Genomic DNA, 20,171 nt, shown 5'->3' with positions numbered 1-20,171 from the left:
GCCGGGCCCCCCTGCACCCCCCACGCTACGCCACTGTTGCATTCAGACGTGGGGGTACTGCATTCATTTTCCTGGTTATAATGCTAGTGCTTCTGTCCTGTTCTCTGACGTTACTTTCCTGCCGTGTTATGGAACTGTGGCTTTCTGGCCCCCCATGCCGGCATGTCACACGGAATTTCATTCATATCAGTGGGGATGGTGTGGCACAACCATGAACGTTCGTGCACAACGTCACTGGTCCCCCACCCTCTCCGCCCATTTGTGCTTCTGTTCCCCCATGAAAACAGCAGGAAAGAACTGTATACAGGTGTGCCAAGCGGAGAGTTTTCAACTTTCATCACTTTACTCCTGTAATTTTCCAGGTTAAGGGGGCTGCAATTGGATTCCCCCTCCCCCCCAGGAATCAAATAGCACGGAAATGAGTGCTAAGCATGCCCTATATTGCTTTGGCTTTTATGTTTTGTGAAAACAGTTTCAAACAATTAAAATCAACAGCAAAATAAATCTGTTAAATCTGCTTTAAATAGGTTTGTGTGATTTTCATTATTGCATCTTTCACTCAGCTGCAAATCACTTTCAGATTTTATTTTATTTTTTTAGTGGGAAGTTTATGCATAGATTCCATAAACCTAACCTGACCATAGCCCAAACCCTAAATATATTTCCTTTGCATTGAGCTGCTGAGTTCAATGGAGTTTGCTGCCTGGTGATTATGCTTTGCACTGCAGCCTTAGACAGGCTGTAAGTTGTCGCCAGAGTAGGAATAAATCAGAAATCGTAAAAGCAATATGTTACCTCATCTATTCCTATCCCGAGAGAGTCCTTGGGAATTCACTTTATTGATTCCAGCTGATTAACAGATCAGTGTCTTCCGTCTGATGTTTCTCGGAAGTCCGATGTATGAATTCTCATGTGCAGCCTAGTCTCAAATGAGGCATGCCTGGGAGCTGAACAGAATAATGGTTCAGGGGTTGACCTGCAAGGGGGTATTTGCATTACAAACTTTGTGGTTGTGAGATTTTAATAGACCCAGAGGGAAATATCAGACAATTCTGACATTTACTACTAGACGTCAAAGCTAGCAGTTCCCCCAATAAACGTCCAAATGTCATCCTCATTTCTGGCTAAATGACATTTACTGGGCTATGGGTGTACATGTCAAAAACAAAGCTTCGCGATACAAGGATTTCTGACCCTTGGCACTAGGTCTATTACAATGTTAATACTGACTGTTAAATGTCAACACTGAACAAATTTCTGACACCATAACTAAAGCGGTTTTGTTTTTACAAGGTTGGCTTTATTTTCTTTAAGATTTCGAAGTATACTTTTACCTAGGACATATTTACATACATACATCATCTAGGAATTTTGGGACAGAGCAACAAGAATGTAGCTTTTAAAAAGAACAGGAGCTCTATTTTGTTTGTAAAAGGCAGGTCACTTCCCTGCTTCAGGAGATGATATCCTATTGAATAAAGAAACCCCACTACTAATAGGAAATATCTGTTCTAGAACAAGCAGAGAAAAGAAATAAAATAACCCTGCTTTCAAATATGAGACACTTGGGCTGCAAACACACAACCAGTGCTTTTTTCTGGGGGGACGCAGGGGTACGCATACCCCTAAACATTTTGTGAATCTTTGTACTTTTGGCCATTTGCTGTATTTATTTTTCCCAATTTGAACTATAAAATGGTGGTTTTCTTGAGTCAAAATGAAAGTACCCCTAAACATTTTATTTTAGAAAAAAAGCACTGCTCATGACTACACATTTAAGGCACATTCCCCAAATCCACCCACCCCAATCATGGGAACTGTAGTTTACTCCCACAGAGCTACAGTTCCCAGTATCCTTAACAAATTACAGCTCCCAGGATTCTTTGGGGGAATATACTTTCAATGTGCCTTATGATGTACAGTGCGTACGCAGCCCTGACTTAGGCAATGTGGATAAAATACGTATTTAGGGGAAGCCTGTGCTTAGGGAAATGGAGACTTTCAGAAAGAACAAATTATCATTGCACGGTGCAGGACGTGACACGGAGTGATCCTTTTTTCTGCTTTGGTTTTGGGTTACAGGAAGCCAAATAAGCTATGATACCATTTCTTTAGGCAGCTGGGCCTCGCCCCTGAGGCCAAGACTGGCACTGCCAATTTCCTTATTGAGTGCTGGGTTTCTGGGCCAAGAATGGGTTTGTTTTTCTTAAGCAATTTCTCTTCCTCTCTTGATCCAGCCTCTGACGGGTCTCAGAAATATTTGGCAGTTCCCCCCACTTAGTATGTTTCTCTTTTCTGGACTATAGGGCTGTAGTTCTGTTGGGTGAAGCTGCACAGATGCATAGCCTAGCTTTGGCAGAAGCAAAGTACAGGGAGAGAGGAGAGCTTGGCATTGGGCGGGATGGACAAGTCACCTTTCAGCTCCTTCACTCACAGAACTTCTAAACAGCCCAGAAACTTAAGCAAGTAAATAATAGTGCCAACAGAGATCCCTAGAATCATAGATCCATAGAGTTGGAAGGAGCCCAAGGGTCATCTAGTCCAACCCCCTGCAATGCAGGAACCTCAGCTATAGCATCCATGACAGATGGCCACCCAATCTCTGCTTTAAAAACTCCAAGGAAGGAGAGTCCACAACCTCCCAAGGGAGTTTGTTCCACTGTTGAACAGCTCTCCCCTGTTTTGTACAGTGGTACCTCGGGTTAAGTACATAATTCGTTCCGGAGGTCCGTTCTTAACCTGAAACTGTTCTTAACCTGAAGCACCACTTTAGCTAATGGGGCCTCCTGCTGCTGCCGCACTGCCACCACGTGATTTCTGTTCTCATCCTGAAGCAAAGTTCTTAACCTGAAGCACTATTTCTGGGTTAGCAGAGTCTGTAACCTGAAGCGTATGTAACCTGAGGTACCACTGTACCCAGCTTCCATTCACTTTCCTTCTACAGTAGATGAATGACAACGGGTGTCTCTCAACACAGTCAATTCATTCACCACATGGTATTATCATTGTAAATGCAGAAAGAGAACCTACATTTGTAGATGAGTAATAAGAATAAACCACGGAGCCTAGGGCTTGCTGATCAGAAGGTCGGCAGTTCGAATCCCTGTGACGCGGTGAGCTCCCGTTGCTCGGTCCTTGCTCCTGCCCGCCTACCAGTTTGAAAGCACGTCAAAGTGCAAGTAGATAAATAGGTACCGCCGGAAGGTAAACAGCGTTTCCGTGCGCTGCTCTGGTTCGCCAGAAGCGGCTTAGTCATGCTGGCCATATGACCCGGAAGCTCCCTTGGCCGGTAAAGCGAGATGAATGCCGCAACCCCAGAGTTGTCCGCAACTGGACCTAACGGTCAGGGGTCCCTTTACCTTTTAATAATAATAATAATAATAATAATAATAATAATAATAATAATAATTTATTTATACCCCACCCATCTGGCTGGGTTTTCCCAGCCACTCTGGGTGGCTTCCAACAAATATTAAAATATTAAAAACACATTAAAAACTTCCCTGAACAGGGCTGCCTTCAGATGTCTTCTGAATGTCAGGTAGTTGTTTATCTCTTTGACATCTGATGGGAGGGCATGCCACAGGGCGGGCGCCACTACCGAAAAGGCCCTCTGCCTGGTTCCCTGTAACCTCACTTCTCGCAGTGAGCAAACTGCCAGAAGGCCCTTGGCACTGGACCTCAGTGTCCAGGCTGAACGATGGAGGTGGAGACGTTGCTGCAGGTATATGTAGTATCTTGGAGATAACTGGAAAAACTGGGGTTTTGCTGCAGCAGATGTGGAAATGTTGGTATTCGTCTGCTGATGTGTCTCTCCTAACAGAAGGGACATTCAGTAACAACCAAGCATTTCCTGGGAATAAGTTAGCTGATGATCTGTGGTTTTAATTCGGTATGTGGTTTCCATTTTGTGTGTGTGTGTGTAATTATTACAAAACGCTTGGATATTTTCCCCCATGAAATTTCAGTTTATAAGTCTCTCGCGCGCGATTAAAAATAAATAGGAACCTTGCATGTTCCTCCCTGGTCAAGAGTGTATTTTTTGGTAAATCATTTTTTTTCCAACATGGCTGTGCTGGCTGAGACTGATGGAAACCTTAGTCCCAAATGCCTGGAGGGTGCCTGGTTGTCAATGGTTGCTGTAGTAAGATGGTAGCTGGAACAACTACTGGGAAGGGCATCTCAGCGGCAGCACTGCAGTCCGGTGATGAAGTACGTGAGAGGAGGCAGGTACAGCAGCCCGGAAAGAACAGGCTGGCATGAAGCACTCAAAGGAGACTTCTGTGCGAAGGCAAGGTGTCTCAGCTCTATGTCCATATTTCACTAGAGCCTCCTGCTTTTAGTCTGTCTGCACTTGTATACTGCCTTTTTCGTAGAAAATAAAAGTTGAGGCCAAAACCAGAAAGTGCAGAGCTATGCAAAATATACTAAAATAACAGGACGGAATATTTGAGGACACAAATGAAAAGTTTGCTTTGGATTTGCTTCAGATTGTTGGTATGAGGAATCGGGGTCAATGCTTACTTTATCCGGGCTGGCTTCGCCTCCTCCGAACGGATTCTGGCTTTGGTGGTCTTGCTTAGAAGCAGAAACGTATTGGGTTGCCAGCATCTCTTGCCCTCCATCAACTCTCCCACCCGCCATTTCTCCTCCCGTCGTGACCTATGGCATGTATTGTGTGTCTCCGTATACTAGTGACCTTAGAAAACAACAGGCAGAGTGTGACAGTGATGGGGAATCTGTGTCCTAATCGCCACACCCACCCAAGAAGTTGCAGGACTCAGCCAGCACAGGCCATGGTCAGGGACAATGGGAGCTGTACTCCAACAACATCTGCAGAGCCACTGGTCCCCCTCATCCCTGTTTCATAAGCATAGATTGAAAAACGCGAAGTACAGATTGCAGCTGTAAAGGCTTCGGCACCAATTGGAACATGGCAGTTGGGGGATAGTAGACTTGGTAGCTGATGCTACCCAAGTGTCAAAGAGCAAGCCGGCAGTCAGCCACACCCTTCAAGCTGGAGTTAAATCTTTATTAGCAAAAGCTACATGAGCTCCTTGAGTTGCTTTGTCTGGCTGGAAGGTGTTCTGGAGCTGTTTGCCTAAATTGAGAGATGTGGGTGTTTCGAAAGCTTTGCATGGCTAGAACATTGCACAAAGGACAGGCCAGTGATCTGTGTACTTTCTCTCTAGTCCAACCGACTTTTACCTGTGACTACACCCATCATGGGATGCGGGTGGTGCTGTGGGTTAAACCACAGAGCCTAGGACTTGCCAATCAGAAGGTCAGCGGTTCGAATCCCCGCGACGGGGTGAGCTCCCGTTGCTTGGTCCCTGCTCCTGCCAACCTAGCAGTTCGAAAGCACGTCAAAGTGCAAGTAGACAAATTGGTTCCACTCCGGTGGGAAGGTAAACGGCGTTTCCATGTGCTGCTCTGGTTTGCCAGAAGCAGCTTAGTTATGCTGGCCACATGACCCGGAAGCTGTCTCGGCCTATAAAGCGAAATGAGCGCCACAACCCCAGAGTCGGTCACGACTGGACCTAATGGTCAGGGGTCCCTTTACCTTTACCTTACACCCACCATTGGTAGGCAGGATATGGAAGGTTGCCCTCAAAGGAATGAAGACCTTAGGTACAGCAGTTTATCTCATCCTATGCCCAGATGATGTTGTGTGTCGAGGTCCCCAAGCCACCCTCAAATAAAACACAATTCACACAGAATTTTAGTTTAGGGTTTTTGGCATAATTTTGGCCACAACTTTATTAAAATACAAAAAATGTGAGTGGTTGCTTAGGCAGTGGTTGCGACTATCTGTCCCTGCCCAGGGACAGACTGACATCTGCATGCCCACAAAAGTCAGAAAGTGAAAACAATTTGGGGAGAAAATGGAGCTGGGTGCCAGGTTCTCCCCAAATGCTCCCAGGGGCTCTTGTGTGGCTCTAGCCCCTTGACAGGGGTTCGGACAAGAGCATGGCAAGCCCCTGGATTCCTTTAACGGAATTCCCTTGCAGCAGCAGCATCATTGGAGGGGCAGCCACAGCCAACCACATCCCCTCCACCAACCAAAAATTAACCAATGCCTAACCGCAACCTTACAAGTTGTGATGATTTGCTACACAGTAGGCAAAACCCAAATGGCACCAGCCAATCAGCCAAATGGACAAAATTCCTACCAGGCCCCTGCCCCAAAAGCAGATGACCCCATGACAGGCATAGCAAGGTCAATGCGAACAACCCTAAATATAGGGAGGGTGGGTGGGTGATCTGATGCGCGCAGCGAAAAGGGAAAGCTCAACGCTGCGCGCAGGAAATATAAAGCTAATAGGCTGTCAATCAGGAATAGCAACATTAAAATCACCCCAACAACATAGAGGAGCCCAATCGCAAATGTGGCCATCTAATCTTACTCACCCAGCAACAGAGGGATGACTTGCTATACCCCACCGCAACAAGTGCTCTCCATGAAGGAGAACATGCTCTCTCATCCGTAGAGCCATTTCTCTCTTTCAGCTGAGAAGTTCTGGCTTATCTCCACGCTCGTAAGTTTCTTGTTGAGTGTAATATCCTGAATCCCATCCCAGTCACAAAGGTGGGGGCAGCGGCTTTGGATGCCTGCGGGCCATATTCTCACAAGGGTGACCTTCTGGGGTTGGGCTGGGGGGAGAAATTAGATTCAATTCTCGCTTAAAAGCCGGATCTACCAGATTTGCGCTTTCCAAAGGAAGATGAGAACCGGAACACAGTCACCCTTCGAAATTCACAGCTATGTAAATTTTGCAGCGCAGTTCTCCAATCAATATCTACAGAAATACACAGATTAGGGGGAGTGTGCTTAAGATTGAATATATTAGTGAAATTGATGTACATAAATGTGTTATTTTAGGACTGTGCTGTTTGCAGAAATGTGTGCCTTCGTCAAATATGTGTTCATCAGGAGAAATCGCCTAGGATTTTCGTCAAGATTTTTTTAACACCACACATTAGCGCGGAATTGTGGGTGCCTGAATTTAAGGTTGGTAAAGCGAGAAACGGAGACAGCCGCAATGAATAGGTTCATCCATTCCTCAGTGGGACATTTCACTCCCCCCACCAACTGACCCTCCTCTCTCTCTCACACACCCACCCATTTTTGCATGAACACCTCACAGAACATTTCCACACACCCACCCTTCTGCCACCGCTGCTTTTACTCCGGATAAGGGCTGGCTCCTCCTTCTCCCTTGGCAGCAGTCGCACTGGCTGGGGAAATAGGGAGACTCTGGGATCAAATCAGAAGTTGAGGTGGCTCTCATAATTCCAGGACTGTCCCTGGAAAATAAGGGCACGTGGAGGGTATGCATTTTCCACTGCCCACTCGCTTCTGGAATGTCCTGCATAGCTAGGGCTTTCGAAATCTTGCCTTTAGAAAACCAAAAGCGAAATGATTCGGGTTTCACGTTCTGCCTCAAATTCCACATTGTGCCACACCATTTCCGCATTCTGCAAACCCACCTTGGTTAACTTACCCAAATGTATGCCGGACGTTGATAATATCTCATTCAATGTTTTGTTGCCGTTGTGGAACCTGAATGTGGGTGTAGTCGTTCTAACGCTTGCTAGATATTTATCTGCGCTGGCTTTGTTTTATCCATGTGTGTTTGTGCTTCGCCCTGAGCCTTTGAGGTGGACTTGGCTACAGATCAAAACGGTCAGTCCCGTTTAAACGTACGCCAGTTTAAGAGTACACATTGGCTAGCATGGAGCATGAGAGCTACACACACAAACACACACATACACACACCATTTTCTGCAAAGGATGTGTGTGTGTTTTTGTGCATGTCTTTTATTGGGGTGATTTACAACAAGCCAGGTGGGAACCTCGTAAGGACCCAACACACCTAAAATATCTAAGGTCAGTAGGAGCTAGGACCGGCCCTCTCCTTTGAAGCGGTATGGGGAGTGTGTTTTTAAACAACTATAAAGAGCAGTGAAGATGAGACATTAGCCTTGTCCTCCTTCCCGAGTACTTAAAAGAAGCGTGTGAGGGGCTGGGGGAGCATTTCCTGGTGTTTTAATGACAAGATGCTCTGTGGACATCTGAGCCCAGCTGGATCCTAACTGCCAGGACATGTCTAGCTGGGGGAGTGAGGGGCGCAATCTTTTGCTGGTACGAAAATGCAGAAATACAAAGCTGAGAGAACTAATTACTTCTGTTTTGAGGAGTTAAAAGTTGAACGGCCGCGTTGCTATAGCGACACTCTTCTGTTTACAATACGTACTTGCCTTTTCCCGAGCAGTTATCAGGGCAGCAACTAACAAGAAACAGGACTCCCATCTCCCGCCTTCCACTGGGCCTATATAGAATTGGCAAGTTGGTTATCTCCTCAAGATTCTCTCCCACACGTCCGAAATGTTTTGCTACGGATCATTGTTGGTGGCACCCATGGGTGCTGCTGTATTTTTGGAGGGGTTAGAGCAAGGAGGGCTTTTCTCTTTTTCAGTCTCTAATTCAGTATTTCAGTTTGTAAAATTATTATTGGAAGAGGAAATACAGTAAGCCCACAACTTGTACACATTTAACTTGTGTGTGGCAATTAAAAAAATAAAAATAGGGCAGAAAGGGGGTGAGGCGATCTCACCCGTCATTGAACCCAATGGGTTTGGGCTATACACAATTTTGTTTTTAGGTGTGATACCTGGGACATAACCCTTGCGTAAGTTTACTGTATTTCTTCATTTGTGTGTGTACATGTTTGTTTGTTTGTTTGTTTGTTTGTAAAATTAAACAAAAGGACTAGATGGTGTGATTATCCCTAATAAGTAGGACTGTACATGGGTGTAGCGTGATTGTGCATAAGTTGAGATAAGCATCTCCCATACATGCCTATGGCGTAGCATATGCGAAAGACCCACTGCACATACAGTACATATTTATTTTGTTTGAAGTATATGCTTCCATTTAGCTCATAGCCCTCATAAGTTGGAAGAAGACAATTGAAGGGGATCCAGCTGAGATGTGAATGACTGGAAACATTGGTTGCACGGCAGCAGCAGGAGGCCCCATTAGCTAAAGTGGTACCTCAGGTTAAGAACAGTTTCAGGTTAAGAACGGACCTCTGGAACGAATTAAGTTTGTAACCAGAGGTACCCTTGTATCAGGAATCGGTGACCTAAAAAAACATGGTTAAGCTGCTTGAGAGGTTCCAGAAGCATAGCTGTCAACGTTTCCCTTTTTTAAAGGGAAATTCCTATATTCCCAATAGGATTCCTTGCAAGAAAAGGGAAAAGTTGACAGCTAAGTCCAGAAGAACCAATAAAGTTGCCCTCCTTCTCTCCCTCCAGTTCACATCACAAGCCAGTGGCGTAGCATGGGTTGTCAGCACCCGGGGCAAGGTAAGTAATTTGCGCCCCCTAACCCGTGGATTTGCGCCCCCTAACCCATGGATTTGCACCCCCTAACCCTAACCCCCAGATGTTGCACCCGGTGCGGCCGGCCCCCCCTGCACCCCCCACGCTACGCCACCGTCACAAGCCTTCCACCTGGCTTGCTCTGGAACTTATTTTCACAGTGCTTCTGGCTTGGCTGGAACCAAGAATGAACCTCAAACTCCAAATATGCAAAGTATTATATGTGAATCTAGAGCATGAAGGGTGTGTGTGTGTGTGTGTGTGTGTGTGTGTGTGTGTGTTTAGGCCTCACATTTGATACACTCCCTATGTCATACCCCCTATCTCCAACATTCCTCAGATGGAAATAGGGACATTCCTCACTCCACCCCACAACTCGCCCTTCTCGATCCCCCATATTTTGTGTCCCCCCCCCACTCTGCACAGCATTTCCTATCAGAAGTAAGGCCATCGCTTGGGACAAGTGTCAGCTCATCCTTCTCCCTGAGCTCGGCAGCGACGGCACTGGCAGGGAAATAGGGACATTAAGGGACCAAATCAGAAGCTGGGGTGGCTTGTGTGGTTCTGGGACTATCCCTGGACAATCAGGGCACTTGGAGGGTATGTATCAGGTGTGCGTGCAGGAGCCAGGCCCTGTGACCAGTAGGGCTTCGCAGGACTGGGGCCTTCCTAAGTTTGTTCTGAACAGGCAAGGCGAGGCCACACAGGTGAGGCCGATTGGTAACTCACAGCACCTGGTGGCAAGAACTGGGAAGGGATATAAGGTGAGAATTTCCCTTCGGCTCTTTGCCACAGCAACACACTTCCTGCCTTGCTGCGTTTGACTCCTTGATTCTTGATCCTTGGACCCCTGACTTTGTGACTCCTTGCTTCGTGACCCTCAGACCCTTGGCTTCTTGACTCCCTGCCATAGCTGTCAAGTGTCCCTTATTTGAAGTGCCATGTCCCGCTGCTGTCCCTTATTGATGGATGTCCCTTAAATGTCCCTTAAATGATGTCCCTTAAATTTCAAAGGAAGCAGCTCCTCTCCCTCCCACCCTGCTGGCCAGAGAGGAGGGAGGCTCCAACTGTGTTGCTTGGCTGTGTTGCTCACCCAATAAGAAGTCTAAGAACGACTGGGGGGTGGAGCTTGCATGCCTTGTGTGTGGCTAGTTAATGCAAGCTGAGGGGTTTTTTTGATTGCTGGACGCCATTTTGTTGCACGTGCTGCTGCAAACTTTGCAGTGCAAAGCCAGGCCGGGGAGCCATCTTAAGTTGAGGCTGCATAGGCCTTGTGGTGCATGTGATTCAGATTCTATTCAGTTGAACCTCTGGTTACAAAGTTGGTTGGACAGTGTTCTCAAAGCTACCAGCATGAGTTTGACCAGACTGCAGGAGGACAGGAAGACTGGAGCACCTGGAACAGGTGAGGCAGCAGGTCCCTTATTTTGGCTGCTGGTCCCTTATTTTCAAATCTGTAAGTTGACAGCTATGCTCCCTGCTCTCTGACCCTTGGACTCTTGGCTTTCTGACTCCTGGCTTCTGGACTTACGTTCCTGCTCCCACCATCTTGCCCCCAGTCCCGACGTCCCCAGCTGGGACTTCGATCGCCCATGAACTGGACCGTGACAGTATGCTTTTACCTGGCTGGAATGTAGCCAATGTAGGAAGGCAAGAGTCACACTTGTTGCTTCACTGTTTTGGCTCTGGCCCCACCCACTTTGGACCCTGAAAGGTTGGCAATATAGGAATGTGATCTTCAGGCTGAAAAAGACTCCCTACCCCTGATCCTAGAATCCACTCTAATTTTGCACAGGGATACCAGCACTGTGTAGGTTGAATAGAACCGATACTCCTGCCATCGCTGCCACCCATTGTTACTCCCATGGATTTCAAGGGATGTGCTTCTAAGTTACTATGCTTCGTATCACTGCTTCAGACATCATGACAGAATGCAGGGAAGGAAATTCTCTTGGAAACATTGGCCACCAGCCATCTAGGCATTTCACAGATCACAGGCAGTACCTTGAACTAAGCCTTTGGCTATGCATCTATCTATATATTTATTAGGTCCCAAATGCAAAATCACATATGCTTGAAATCCAAGCTGCAGTCAGGGAATTCAGGGTGTGATTCAGGAATCTCATCAGTCCAAGACTGGAATGCAATGCAGTAACTTGCTCAAGGACTGTGTGTGCTCACAATCATTTTCAGGCATGGCGAGGACTAGACAGGGCCCAAGCACTGGGCGGGGGTTTGCCTGGGCTGTAAGCCCACTACAAAAAAGAGAGAGAACAAAATGAGATATTAATTTGTGGACCATGTTTGACAATGTTTACTTATTCCCCCATATCCATATGGATTGTCCAGACCTTGTAAGAGCTTGTGAGATGCCTAAGTATGAGTGCCAAATCCAGACCTGAGCTACAAATCCAAAATCTGGCACATATAAACCTCAACCAGGCAGTCAAATCACTGATGTTGGGCGGGGGGGGGAGCAACCATACTACTGAGGGCCGCCTGCACTGGATTTTATGTGCGGAAGCCAAACCCAGGCATCTTATCCACGCAGAGAGGGCTGGTGTGAGGAAGACTGGTAGCTCCTGCTCTGTTCCACAGCAAACCCTGAAGAGTTCATCCAAACTGGGAACAAAACAAGGAACATGTTGAACAGTGAGCTGCTCACCTAGGCCTTCTTTCAGTATAGAGAGCTGGTACAAGAAATTCTGACTTCTAGGCTTGTGAGACACAGAGTGTCTCCCTGTGCAACATGGTTTCTCAGGGACTATGAGTTTCTGGGTTCCTTAGTTCCTGCTAACATTTCCTGTATGCAAGCACTAGGAGCTAACAAGCTGTGATATCTGACTGGGAGCAGGAGGCCGGAGCAAGGACCTTTGGGGGGGGGGGAACCACGGTCAGGGTGGGTCAGCCCTGCTGATAGTAATTATCGGCCCGATAATATATGCTAGTAAATGAATTAAGCCTCTGGTCTCCAGAGCGCATTGGAAGAAAAGAGCACTCAATCCCAGTGATTGAGAATGGTGCCTAAAAGACATTTGTCACTTGTGTGTAGTTAATATATATATGCATTCTGCACTGCTTTTTTTTGGGGGGGGGATGAGCAATAAATACCAATCAGCCAGCCAGAAATGTAAGAAGTGGTTTCTATGAAGGAAACTGAAGGACACCAAACTATCCTCCCGTTTCTCAAGACAGGCAAAGACTTATGTAGAAGGTTGCTTTGGCATTGGCAACTGAGAGGCAGATGACACCAAACAGCTTGTTTTGTTGTCTTGAACAAAAAGGCCAAGTAACAAGTCATAAAAAGACTGTTCTTTTTAATGTGCTTAGCAATTTAGAATGTTATGGCTTTGTATTTTTAGAAGGGTTTGCTGGTTTAAATTATCTCCTTGTAAACTGCTTTGAGAGTTCAGCTGGGAAGTTTTCGGTTTTTTAAACTGAGAACCAAGCAGGCACACATCAGCCCCTGCGATTGTCAGAACATCAGCCTGGAAGGGTCCCCTGTTCACGGTCCTTTCCACTATGGTGAGAGGGAAGGAATGAACGAACACCTCTTTAAATTATACGACTTCTAAATCTGCATCTGTGCATATGAATTAGTGTGTGCCTATTTCACACAAATTTGTGTCCTCTTCTGGTGACTGCCCTGGCCTCAGGTGAGCAATAAGTCAGTCTTTGCTTACCTGCTGGCTGTGGCTGATGGGAGCTAAGAGCCAAAACAGCTGGAAGGCACCGGCAAAGGTGTAGCAAGGGCTACAGTATGCAATAAGGAAAGCTGGCATTCGTTCTCTTGTTGGTTATGTAAATGCACTCAGTGCAATTACTTTCTACATCCACCAACGAAGAAATCTTTGTGGTGCTTTTGCTGGATTTAATTACTTGTTGAATCCTGCCAGTTGTCTTTAAAGTCCCCTTGGCCGTAGAGATACTTGTGACTGGCTGTTTCCTCACCTGCGGCAGTTTGTGGCTGCATTTATGAGACTTGAGTGTTTGTTCCTTGGGCCACAGCAGTGGTATGTGGTTGTGCTTCTGAGCCTTAGTTGTGGGAACATTTTGCATCGGTGAAAGGAAACCTGTCAGTGTGCTAAAGTAGTAAATGGCATAGCAACAACCTTTATTTTCTACATGTTACTAATGTGTGGCCTCAACCCACATGGATTTTTGAAGGTGCGTTGATTACACCTGTGGTTTTTAAAATGCTGCCCTAGGGATGGATGCCCAGAGAGTTGCTTTGTACCAACCTTCTGGCTTTAGTAGCAGTTGTGGGCAAACCAATACATGTTGAGGAGACTTAAAAATTGTCATATCCTGAATTTATCTCTGGGTTTTGGAGTTTTGAATTGTTTTATTTATGATTGCATATTATTATTATTATTATTATTATTATTATTATTATTATTATTACCGGTATTTCCTCCAAAGAGCTCAAGATGGCATCCATGGTTCTCCTTTTCATAGAATCATAGAGTTGGAAGAGACCACAAGGGCCATCGAGTCCAACCCCCTGCCAAGCAGCAAACACCATCAGAGCACTCCTGACATATGGTTTAAGCCTCTGCTTAAAGACCTCCAAAGAAGGAGACTCCACAACGCTCCTTGGCAGCAAATTCCACTGTCGAACAGCTCTTACTGTCAGGAAGTTCTTCCTAATGTTTAGGTGGAATCTTCTTTCTTGTAGTTTGGATTCATTGCTCCGTGTCCGCTTCTCTGGAGCAGCAGAAAACAACCTTTCTCCCTCCTCTATGTGACATCCTTTTATATATTTGAACATGGCTATCATATCACCCCTTAACCTCCTCTTCTCCAGGCTAAACATGCCCAGCTCCCTTAGCCGTTCCTCATAAGGCATCGTTTCCAGGCCTTTGACCATTTTGGTTGCCCTCCTCTGGACTCGTTCCAGTTTGTCAGTGTCCATCTTATTTCCCCATCTTATTCTCACAATTAACATGTGAAGTTAGGCAGAGAAGTAGTGACTATCCCAAAGGCACCAATTGAGCCCCATGGATGAGTGGGGATTTGAACCCTGGTCTCCCATGTCCTGGGTCTGACATTCTAACCACTGGTTTTTTGAGGTGGAATAGTAGGAATTCTACATTGTTCCATGTTGTTTCCACATTTTGTACAGACCTGCTTGCACATGCAGCCGCTTTGTTCCTCCTTTCACACCAGCCAGCAAACTAACCAAGAAGGCCTCCGTTAAACATCCAAACTATGTTGAACCTCTTCAGAAGAAACCAGGATATAAAGCCAATTTCAAACCATGGTTTAATGTCCTTGCTTGCTCTGGAGCTGTCAACCGTTCTTTCTTGGTTTGGAGAAAACAAGGAGCTATATAAAACTGAAATACTTTTGTTTGCCTGCTTGAGCGAAGGGCCTGCTTGCATGGGGGGAAAGCTTCAGACATTGTCAGTTTTTTAAAATAAATAAATGAAAGGGAGCCATTTCATAAAAGGAATGTTGTTTTCCTTCAGAGATGGGGCAGTTTCACCAGGTGCTATAGCTAATTACCTGAAAATAATGAGCTGCTGTCTAGGAAGAGGAAGCGACAGCAGAGCGGCTCCAATTAACTGATAAAAACCAAGGTCAGGGTGAAGCAATGGGAAAGGAATCCCAGAAACACTGGGATTTTCGAGCCCACAGGAAAGGCGAGAAAGTGAAGGACCTTTTCTTCCAAATATGATCGGTTCTGTGCTGTTTGCTGCATGGTGTCAATAGCCCCAAGGAGTGGACACTCTCCTCACCTCAGGTAGTAAACAAGATCATGGGATGATAATAAATTGCATCCATCCATCTGACACCATTAAGACACTGCAGGTCAAGCGAACAAACTCCCTTCAACCAGTGGCGAATGCTTCATGAACTTCCAATATAAATGAGGAACCTCAGACCTGAGGGCTAAATAGGGGCCTCGGGATTTGCCTCAGGCTAAATACCCTCCCTAACTCCGCCCACTCTCCCTAGGCCACACCCCTCCTTAGGCCACACCCCTCCTTAGGCCACACCCCTCCTTAGCTCTGCATTCAGAACCTCCCTGAATGTTTTTGCCTGGCCGGAATGTGTCCTTGGTCTCTGATAAAGCCATTTGCTTCTCTGGGTGGGTAGGGAGGGGTGCACGAGTTTCTGTAAAACCAGTCTGCCATACCCATTGTTTTGCCCTTTGCCTCTGGCCCCAGCCACCCCTGGCATGTTGTTTCCGGGAGTTTGCCCAGCAAGAAGGCTGAAAAATATTATCCACCCTTGAACTACAATAGGTCTTGGTTTCGCCTGTGTAAACTGCTCCAGAAAATCTAGTTTCATAGTTCTCTCCCTGTCCACATTGATAACAGTGACCAATCTAGCCTCCAGACAGGATCCCTGAGGTTAGTGCCTGTAGCTTGTGCCTGTAGCATAGCAGGCAGGATAACAAGCTTTTGGTGTTTATAGTAGGCCTACCCAAGCCAGATTCTTCACATTGTCTGCCAGTTATTGTCGGTGGTGCATAGCTGTCTTCTTTTCTGCACCTAAACAGGGCACAAAAGTACAGTCCACACTGCTATGCTAGACCTGAGTAATACTACATTAGACGTGAGCCAGACTGTGAGCTAGACGATGAGATTCCTGGTTCTCAACCACCCACATCCCTAACAGAGTTATCGAATAACCAAATATTACTCAAGGCACTAGATTCTTTTTAATGGAGATAGTCCACACAGTCTGCTGCAAGCCCCCAAGCAGTGGCAATATTAATTGTTGTTGTTGTTTAGTCATTTAGTTGTGTCCGACTCTTCGTGACCCCATGGACCAGAGCACACCAGGCACTCCTGTCTTCCACTGACTCCTGCAGTTTGGTCAAACTCATGCTGGTAGCTTCAAGAACACTATCCAACCATCTCGTCTTCTGTCGTCCCCTTCTCCTTGTGCCCTCCATCTTTCCCAACATCAGGATCTTTTCCAGGGAGTCTTCTCTTCTCATGAGGTGGCCAAAGTATTGGAGCCTCAGCTTCAGGATCTGTCCTTCCAGTGAGCACTCAGGGCTGATTTCCTTAAGGTTGGGTAGGTTTGATCTTCTTGCAGTCCATGGGACTCTCAAGAGTCTCCTCCAGCACCATAATCCAAAAGCATCAATTTTTCGGCGATCAGCCTTCTTTATGGTCCAGCTCTCACCTCCATACATCACTACTGGGAAAACCATAGTATTCCTGCCAAGAAAACTCCATGAACAAAGACAAAGGCATTATTACTATTATTATTTTATTAAACTTATTAGTCACCCTTTTTTTCCCTTTACAAAAGTTACTCAAAGTGACTTACAGCAATAAATAAATTACGCATTTATTAAAAGCGCCAGAAAGCAAAACAAAGAAAAATCTAAAGCTCATATTTTTATAAGGCGGTGTCTAAAACATCCCAAAACGGATCTTCATGTGTGAATTGGCCCTCAATGTGAGGTTGCAAATGACTCAGTTTGCAGTTAACACTTCATTAAAACCAACAGGGAAAGTTCACACTTCCACTGGAGTTGAGGGGGTGGGCATAGCCTGCTTCAACTTCGGTGACCTCTGACACAACTGCAGCGGTTGGCATTTTATAATCCTAAAACTCTGTGAGTTTTTTTTTTCGGGGGAGGTGGTGTGGGATTGTGTATTTCAAAAAGTAAGAATGCCACCACGTGTGGCCGATAACCCAGCTTTCAAACAATGGCTATCATTTTGCTCTTTGAACTCCAGAGGCCTGAGCCGCTTTGTTCCTTTCTGGTTTTTCCCCCTGTGGCATGCTGTAATCCGAAGGATGTGACTTAAATGGATGAGAAAGGGTTTGCTCTAGGACAGGGAGCTGGAACGTATTATCTTCAGGCCCAGTTCCCGCCTTATGAAGCTAGTCTCTCTTCTCTCTTTTACTCAAGCTGGAATTCCAACCACGGACGAGCAGTTGCAGAAAATTAGGCACTCTATATAGAGCGAACATGTTGAAAGCTTTGTCCGCATGCAGCTATTCCAGGTATTCTATACAAATGGGGCATTAGGAAATACAAGCAAGTGGTACTTCTGTCCACTTGAAATGTTGCCTATCCAAGGCATGTTTACCCAGAAGTAAGTGTGCATAGGATTATGGTGCCAAGGATTTGAATGCACAGACATGGAAGAGTCCCATGTAAAGGGACCCCTGACCATTAGGTCCAGTCATGGCCGACTCTGGGGTTGTGGCGCTCATCTCGCTTTATTGGTCAAGGGAGCCGGCGTACAGCTTCTGTGTCATGTGGCCAGCATGACTAAGCCGCTTCTGGCGAACCAGAGCAGCGCACGGAAACGCTGTTTACCTTCCCGCTGGAGTGGTACCTACTTATCTACTTGCACTCTGATGTGCTTTCGAACTGCTAGGTTGGCAGGAGCAGGGACTGAGCAACGGGGGCTCACCCCGTCATGGGGATTCGAACTGCCAACCTTCTGATCGGCAAGCCCTAGTTTAACCCACAGTGCCAGCCACGTACATTACTCTAAATAATATGAGAAAGCCTTGTTAATTTAAAGAAATTAGGGAGGTAGAAAGATTGATTTATACTCCCTTGTGCAAATTAACTTTTCAATCTTACTTGTAATCCTGTACTCAAAAGAAACACGAAAAGTCAGTTGATCATTAGGGTGTCAGAAGCCTGCAGCCAATAGAAGGAATGATGTGCTTGCCACAATATATTGAGGTTCTACGAAAGAGAGTTATTCCAGAGCTGGAAAAGAGGTGTCTTGACGGTACTGGGATATTGCAGCCGGACCTAGCCCCCCGTCACACATCGAAAGTGGTGAAGAAATTCATGACAGAGCAGCAAATACAGGTACTTGATGTCTTCTGAATGTCAGGTAGTTGTTTATCTCTTTGACATCTGGTGGGAGGGTGTTCCACAGGGCGGGCACCACTACCGAGAAGGCCCTCTGCCTGGTTCCCTGTTACTTTGCTTCTCGCAGTGAGGGAACCGCCAGAAGGCCCTCGGCGCTGGACCTCAGCATCCGGGCAGAACGATGGGGGTGGAGACGCTCCTTCAGAACATTAGTTCTTAATACTCACATTTCACAGACTGAGAACATTATTCCTAGGACATTTTTATTTTCATTGGAGAAATGTTGGAAGGTATGGAGTTATCCAACCCCCTCCTCTAATCTTAGCCACCTGAAGGTAATTCTGTATAAGAAAGGTTTACTTTAATGTTTATTGTTTCAATATGTTTTTATATATATTGGAAGTTGCCAGGTGTGGCTGAGGCAACTCAGTAAGATGTGTGGGTTATAAATAGTAAAATTGTCATTATGGAACAGGACGGCCCTATTTTCATCGGAGAAATGTTGGAGGGTATGAAGGAGCAGTTAGAGCAAACTGAATGATGTTTCTGGAATAGGAAATTAGGATTCAGTTTGCATTTAAAGGTAAGCCTACCTAATTCACACTTTCTGAAACAATACGTGAACTGAAACAGAGTCATCCTCTTGACATTCATACTTCAAATTTCACAGTGCAAGTAAATTTTAATGCACACTTTACCCCAGTAAATGCAAAGATGCATTTACTGGGGTAAAGTGTGCATTAAAATGTATATATCCATGAAAATAATATACAAGAAGACTTTACTTTAGGGAAAACATCATGCCAATGTGTGCCTCATTTTTTTTTTTTAAAAATGCAAACCAATGAGGAAATGTGCAGAACTGAAGATAAGCCTAGAAAAATTAGAAATGGGGAGAAACTGAAACGGACCAATTTGCCCATCCCTAGTGTTGAAGGGCTCGTAATCTGACTTGATATAAGGCATCTCCCACTGTTCCTCCGTGCAAGCTCCTTGGATCCTGTCCCGGGGTAATGCAACACATGCACAAGCTCTGCGCATGAGCGCTACCCACTTTTAAAGACATGCTGCTCCTAGGAAGAACCCAGCCCAACAGACCGTCGACTCAGCAAAGCTGCCCTCCCAAAACACAGATCTTGCCCATAATCAAATTTAATCCTTAAAGATAGATAAGCCTCTGCAATCCCTTTTACAAGGAGGAGCATGAACCACTGCCGCTGTGGTTTATGTGAACTCTTCAATCTGTAGCGGATTACTTCCCACAATAATGACAGGGCTGATACTGTCCTTGTTATCTGCCCAGCGCTTGGGAGAGGTCTGTGATTAGGAGGTTGCATGACAAGATAAACAATGGTGTGTGGCATTTGTTTGATAGCTTTCAAACTTGCCACTTTGCAGAGAGAGGATGAGCTTTATAGCCTGGAGGAGACATCGCCAGCATGTTCGCAGAGGAAGCAAAACTCTGCTGCTGCTCTTTCAGCCTACTTGAATTCGTTGCCAGAGGCTGCTCAGAAAGAGGGACTTGCACAATCGGGTGGGGAGATACAGTAAACAGCATTTAGTTTTTAGAGGGTTATTTAAAAACACCTTTGAATGATGCTTTTTTTAAAAGTGTGTGTCTTCCATAAGAAATTATGTTTATTTACGCATTCATGGCCATCTGTGTTCATGATGATATTGGGATGATCACATGTGATCCCACTTTTGATACTGTTTACACCTAAAAAAGTTTTTGGGGTGGTCACGCTGCTTCACTTCCAACCAGTGCACATCCCGTAACTTCCTGCTGAAATTCCGCAACTTTTGTTATGCTACAAATGTTCAGGTTTTATTTTTGCCCTGCTTTTGTTGTGCTATAGCCCTTCCGCACAGCAATAATGTGGTAGCATTGAGGAAGCATCGCAGAACAAACGAAAGCAGAAAAAACCCACCACTAATGGACCATTATTGTGGTCAAGAACAGGTTGCAGAATAT

The 20,171-nt window shown here is 45.8% G+C and overlaps 1 long non-coding RNA gene across 1 annotated transcript in view; it reads left to right on the top strand.

The window, feature by feature from the left end:
- Window positions 1-3,155: 3,155 nt before the first annotated feature.
- LOC309370038 overlaps window positions 3,156-20,171 on the top strand; it is a 349,876-nt gene continuing 332,860 nt past the window's right edge. Inside the window, exon 1 of the long non-coding RNA XR_014168379.1 lies at window positions 3,156-3,191. This is a non-coding gene — a long non-coding RNA (uncharacterized lncRNA). The remainder of the gene's footprint in view (window positions 3,192-20,171) is intronic.

Source organism: Podarcis melisellensis (assembly GCF_964234715.1).
Source record: "Podarcis melisellensis genome assembly, chromosome: 5".
NCBI lineage: Eukaryota > Metazoa > Chordata > Lepidosauria > Squamata > Lacertidae > Podarcis > Podarcis melisellensis.
This window is presented reverse-complemented; position numbering and strand designations above follow the sequence as displayed.